The following is a 6294-nucleotide window of genomic DNA, read 5'->3' on the forward strand; positions in this document are numbered from 1 at the left end:
AATTAATATGAATAAAAAAACATGATGTTTTAAAAGGGCAGGTCCTCGTGTTTCGATGTTCCCTCTGTGGATAAACACGTGACCCTTCAGAGCTTCTCTGACGCAGAGTTGCTTGATAATGTAAATTAACCTTCTTCCTGCCTAACTGGTTGTTTTCAGTATAATTAAGTGTAATTCTTGGACCTTAAAATCCCTTAAACCACGAACAGAATGCTCTAATAAATTCCCTAATTCTTCTAAGAGTCAAAGCTTCTCGTAAAATCACAGCTGACCTTCAGAGATCCTCTGCTTTCGTGGAACGTCCTCTCTGCGCTCTCTCATTAGAAACACTGCTTGAAAAAAAACATGCTTGTAAAACGCAGTGAGCTTCAGCGCTCGTATACGTCAGCCGTCAGCTTTGAAGAGGAGTCCACTGAGAGGACACTTGAACCGGTCAGTCCATTTACAGGGACTAACAGCTTTACATAGACTGAAACCAGATGTGTGTTTGTGTGTGCTACCTGTGCCCCGAGGTGTGTGTGTGTGTGTGTGGTCCTGGTTTGATCACAAACGTTCAGAGAAGACAAACAGTGAACAGATTCAATCAGCACTTAATCTGTCAGGGAGGCACCGAGGGCAACAAGGAGAGAGAAGAGGAGAAACCTTAAACCTGCTCTCTGTCTGACGGCCAGCAGGGGGCGACGCCACTGGTTGCAAAAAGAAGCTAACTGTATGAAACCAGAGGGAAAGTGAGTCTACTTCTCAGTTTGTTTATAGGCTAGAGAATTAATTCATTAAACTTAGGAATAAAGTTTATTTACATAAACATAAAAGTCCAATTAATCTGGTTTAAAGTTAAAATTTAAGCAACCAGGATCTAAACACAGTGACCTGACCTTAATGCTACTGTGAGGAACTGTCACTTTGTGTGTATTTTGGCGCCCCCTGTGGACAGAGCGGGTGGACGATCATTCCCTATGTATGCACGTGGCAGCGGAAACAGGCATTATAAATAAGTATAGATATAATGAATCCTGTCGCTGATGGTCTCATGTTTGGAGCCCATACAGAGACATCAGTATTATTTACTGTCTGTTTCATAACCAATTAGAAACTCCTCACAGGAGCTTCAAACTGAAAGAAAGTTTTTTACTGTAAATGTTTTAATGTCCGCCTGTCTCGCTGACGGACAGTAAGAAAATGTTCAGTAGCTAAGATAATATATTATCAGTGATGGAAAACCAAGACGGGAAATTTGGTTGGCAACGACGACCAAAACTATCCATCCATTATCTATACCGCTTACCCTGTTCAGGGTCACTGGGGGGCTGGAGCTGTCATTGGGCGAGAGGCGGGGTTACACCCTGGCCTGATCGCCAGCCAATCACAGGGCTGACACGTAGTCTGTGTCCCAATCCACGGGCTGCAGCCTTCGAAGGAGGCGGTCCACGGAGGAAGCTCCATTCATAGCCTGCGTAGACCGTTAAAGCAGAACTGAAATGAGACGGTCTTGGCCGCCCTTGCGTCACCAAACGCTGCTCCTGTTGCCTAGCAACAGATAGCTAGCAGGCTAATTAGCTGGCAAAACTAACCTCAAGTAAATTAACATGTTATTTTAAAGATAATTTGTTTCAAGGGCCCTTTCGTTTTCTTAAACATGTGTAAGACCAGCTATTCGATTGAGCTGAACCAAAAGCTTTTACATTTTAAAGTGTATTCCTCGGCCGCGTAAAAGTCCACCATTTCATTTGAATTGGAGCGCAATGCATCTTGGGATACGTTGGGCCGTGAAGGATGCACCCAATGGATCCTTCGCGGCCCGGGAAACGGAGGACACATTTGTCGGAAGGAGCCTTCAAATCGGAACAGCCTTACGATGCGCTTCTGTGACGCAATCAGTGGCAAATACAGCCTTCGAAGGCTGCAGCCCCTGGATTGGAACACAGCTAGAGAGACAGACAACCTTTCACACTCTCTTTGGACTGTGGGAGGAAAAGAGTACCCGGAGGGAGCCCTTGCATGCACCGGGAGAACATGCAAACCCCCTAGACGTCCGAACTGGGATTCAAACAAGGAACCTTCTAGCTGTGAGGCGACAGCGCTAACCGCTGCAACACCGTGCAGGCCAGATATCCAAACCACTTCTATTTACTCAACGTTGTGTATCCGTCATCAGTTCCCTCAGCTTTGCAGGATAACACACGTTCTGTTCCATTGTCTCTCTCTGCCAGTTCCCTTATTTATTTCCTGTTTTCGTTGGAACATCTTTTCCTGCACAACAACTAAAACCCCCTAAATATGACACAATATTCAGCTTTTGCCACAGAGAAAGTGTTTGTCCAAAAAGCTTACATTGCAAATGTTCCCTGGCTAAAGACAAACATATTTCTATCATCTTTTTCAACATGCAAGAGACCAAAATGATAAAGAGAAGCTTCTACAGGTCCGGCTCGGTTCTGACATTTTAACAAAGGTTTACGGTTTAAATGTAAAGGTCAGCATGTTTCCGATCAGGCTGAAACAGACCGGCTCTTTATGTGACAGATGATGATCCCTGACGAACACCTGAACAACCAGTTGTGTTCCTACATGTTTCATCAGTTCTGTATAATTACAGCGACTTTATCCAGTTACAGATTTGGAGGACGGTTAGGAGGAGGCAAGCCGGGGCCGGTGCTGGAGGTCGGCTGACTTCGCTGTAGATATACTGAAGCGAACGCGCTCTGATCCCTGGATGTTGTGACTGTAGAACAATTAGCTCCGCTTGTTTCAGGAAGCGTCAGATGATTTAATGCAGCTCTGAGTGCAGACTTCTTGATCCTGTGCCTCCAGCTGTTCTGTTACAGACACACAACAGACAAAGAAAGAACATGTCTGAGTGTGCTCAGTGGATAGAGCCAACATATTTTTATGGTTTCGTTAAGACATTTTTATTAGACCAGGGACTCAGTATCTCTCTGGATAAATGCTGTCTTCAAAGGTCCTTTCCTGACCCATTCCTCTCAGTCTTAGCCCTCTGCTGCGATGGGTGGCTGTGATCCCCAGAGATCTTTATTGCCCTTTTCCTGCACGTGGTAAATGTCCTGCAGCTTTGTGAGGGTGGTTCTGATGGTTCGCTTGGTCGAGTGGACAACCCTCTTAAGGGCCAAGCAGTCCTGTTTGGTGCTGTTCCCCATCCAGGTAATAATGCTCCCAGACATAATGCTCTCTCTAGTGCAGGTGTAAACGTTTTTCAGCACTCTGAGGGGGAGCTTAAAGTCTCTGAGGCGTCTAAGATGGTGCAGCCATTGACAAGCTTTTTTCAATATGATGTTTATGTGGCGGGTGCAGGTGAGTGATGTGAACTCCGAGGTGAAGCCCCCGTGTCCAGGGATGATACCTCGGACACTACACAGCGCTGTGTAACCACGTTAGAGGATTCCCTCTCTCTGATCAACAGGCTGTGCTGCAGACTTTCTTTCATGAGCCCAAAATTAACTAGAGCAGGTGGCCAAGACCACAGGGAGCAAACAGGCAACTATCTACTGAGTAAGTAGACCTAACATCTCTAATGTTGTTGGACAGCTGGAGTAACAATCTGAGCCTGTCAGTGGCAAAAACAAGCACTTTGATCGGGCCCAGTCCGTACCGCGGCTACAGCGGGAGCTATGAGGTATGAGGTTGTTCTCCTGGCACCAGTGCTGCAGGTGGGTGATCTCCGACCGGTAGGCCTTCTCATCATCGTTAGAGATCAGGCCCTCCACGGCTGTGTCATCGGCAAACTTTACAATGGTGTTAGAGTCTAAAGTGGCAACGCAGTCGTGTGTGTATAGAGAGTACAGCAGAGGACCCAGGACAGCAGATATAGCAAATTTGGCATTAATAATGAATCACTGAAACCTGCATCCACGCAATAAACTGTAGAATTAATCTAAATGTAAACGTCATATAGGAGCAGGGATGGTCCCGTCTGCACGTGCAGCTCAGTAGACCTTGCAACCAAACCACCGGCCCAACACACACCGCAGCACACTGAAGAGCGAGTGGAACATTTCTGCTGGTCTCTTGTCTGAGCTTTAATCTGCCTGCGGCTTCAATCTCTCTCTTTTTTCCCTCCTTCCTTGTCACCACAAGTTTTCACCACAGTTTTACCTCCTTCCTCGCTGTTAGCTCCTCTGTTTCTGCCTCTCAGTCCTGTGATCTTTGAATAATAAACACCTCCAAAGAAGCTCTGCCCGTCTGGCTCTCCTCTCCTGAGCTGCTGTGACAGATCTGGAATAACAGCAGGCGGATTTCCAACACAAAGGGTGTTTGGAAAAGCAAAGCAGCTAATTTGCCATCACTGCTCTCGCTGACAGACCTTGACTCATGCGGTTTATATTCAAACTCAACTCTGTGCCCCGACAGAGTCTCTTTTTTAGGTCAAGGAGTAACAGAAAGCTCGGAGGCGATGAGCTCATGCGTGCGGCTTCTGGCCTGGCTGACAGCAGCTCTGGACCCGCTGCGTTTTCATGTTGAAAAGTTGCATAAGAGAGAAGGAGTGAAATATGATTTATACGGCTCACCGCAAACCAACATTTAAGTCTGATCGTAAAACGAGGATGTCTCAGCGCAGAGCTATGCAGCAAACGTCATGAAAACATTGGACGTGAAAAGCGGGATCAGTGTGTGCGCGCATTTGTTTGGTGCTATCACGGACAGATAATAAAACGTATGAAGGGAAACTGTCGTGATAAGCTCTGGCAACTTACGTGGAAACAAAACAGGATGTGATTGAAAATTAATCCGACTATTTTTAACTTTTATTTCTCCCTCTGTTTGTGTTTACATGGAGACTGAAGGGGATAAACTGTAATTGATAGTGGAGCTCGGAGAGGGTTTTAAATGTCTTCATTGTGTGCCATTCCTTTGAGATGGTTGCTTCCAGCTGAGGTTGTTAACTCCCCTCACACACACACACACACCGTTCAAGGGCACATAGTGTAAACAGTCTCGGGGTAGGACTGGGTTTCACAGTGTCATGGATAGTTCAAGAAGCTGGCGTCCACTGAGGGGAAAAGTCCGATGATGCAGAGGATCCATGGCCCCCGCGCTCGGCTTCATACAGGTGCTGTTTGTTGGTGTCAACGTGGTCCTCATGCTGGTCGGGGAAAGCTGAACTCTGAGCTGCCCCCGTGGTGCCAGATGGCTCCAAACGTGGCTCTCACACTCTCAGATTCTGACATCAGATCTTTTTGATGTTGAGTGGAAATGAAAAACATTCGTATGTGCGTCAGAAAAGAGCGGGTGGAAAACGAAATCAGACACAAGAGTTGAAAGATCGTGAAAACAGAACTGAGGGAATCTGATGTAGGTGAATCTGTAGACACACGGACGCACTGCGATGTCTCTTGGTGTCTCTGAGTTATTCAGTAGTTTCCATAGCAGCTCTTTCAGCTCGGTGATAACAGATCAGTTTCCTGTCCAGGTGAAAAACGTTATCTTAATCCTCTTCTTATTATGGACAAAAAGCGAGCATACGTATGACACAGAGATATCTACAGGATACATTTTCCAAGACTTTTATGGAAACCCGCCCGACGTTTAACCTGCGTAATCCAACATTTCTGTGATTCAGTGTTCAGAGGGGCTTCGTCAGCAGGGAGACGAGGCTGAAAGATGGTCTTCTCTTTTCCGAGCGGCCTCCCACCGCACGCTGCACACTGTAATTTAACAGCAGACGTCCAAAGGCTTCATGAAAGGAATCCATCGCTGATTTCATGTGGAGGTGGTGTTCAGGAAGGATCCATACGGAGAGAAGAGAGAGGAAAACGCACAACCACACTGCAGGCCGTGCTGACACTATGGGCTTTTAATTTGTAATGAGGAGGCCAGATGTATGCGTTTATGTATACGTGTGTGTGTGTGTGTGTGTGTGTGTGTGTGTGTGTGTGTGTGTGTGTGCGTGTGTGTGTGTGTCTGCAGGGGAAAGGTCAGCAGGACAGATTCCCAGATAGTAAAACAGTAAGAAGGGACGTTCACGGAAGTATAAGCGTTATGTTCTCTCCCTGTGTGTCGGCGTGTGTCTTTGTTTCACACTCACACAGACACACACACACACACACACACACACACACACACACATACGCTGATTTATTGGCTCTCCAGGGCCCTGATAAAACTCATCCTGAATGAGCTCATTTGTACAGCTGAAGGAAGGAACAGACAGACACTGACTGTGTGTGTGTGTGTGTGTGTGTGTGTGTGTGTGAATTACACAACTAAAGTCATGACACGGATTCAAACTGTTTCTGCTACTGACATGTTTGTCTCATTTCTTTTGACCTTTTTGGCAGC

This window comes from Semicossyphus pulcher, unplaced genomic scaffold, assembly GCF_022749685.1.
Source record: "Semicossyphus pulcher isolate SPU_LCO1_2020_fin unplaced genomic scaffold, fSemPul1.0.p SCAF_26, whole genome shotgun sequence".
In the NCBI taxonomy this organism is placed as follows: domain Eukaryota; kingdom Metazoa; phylum Chordata; class Actinopteri; order Labriformes; family Labridae; genus Semicossyphus; species Semicossyphus pulcher.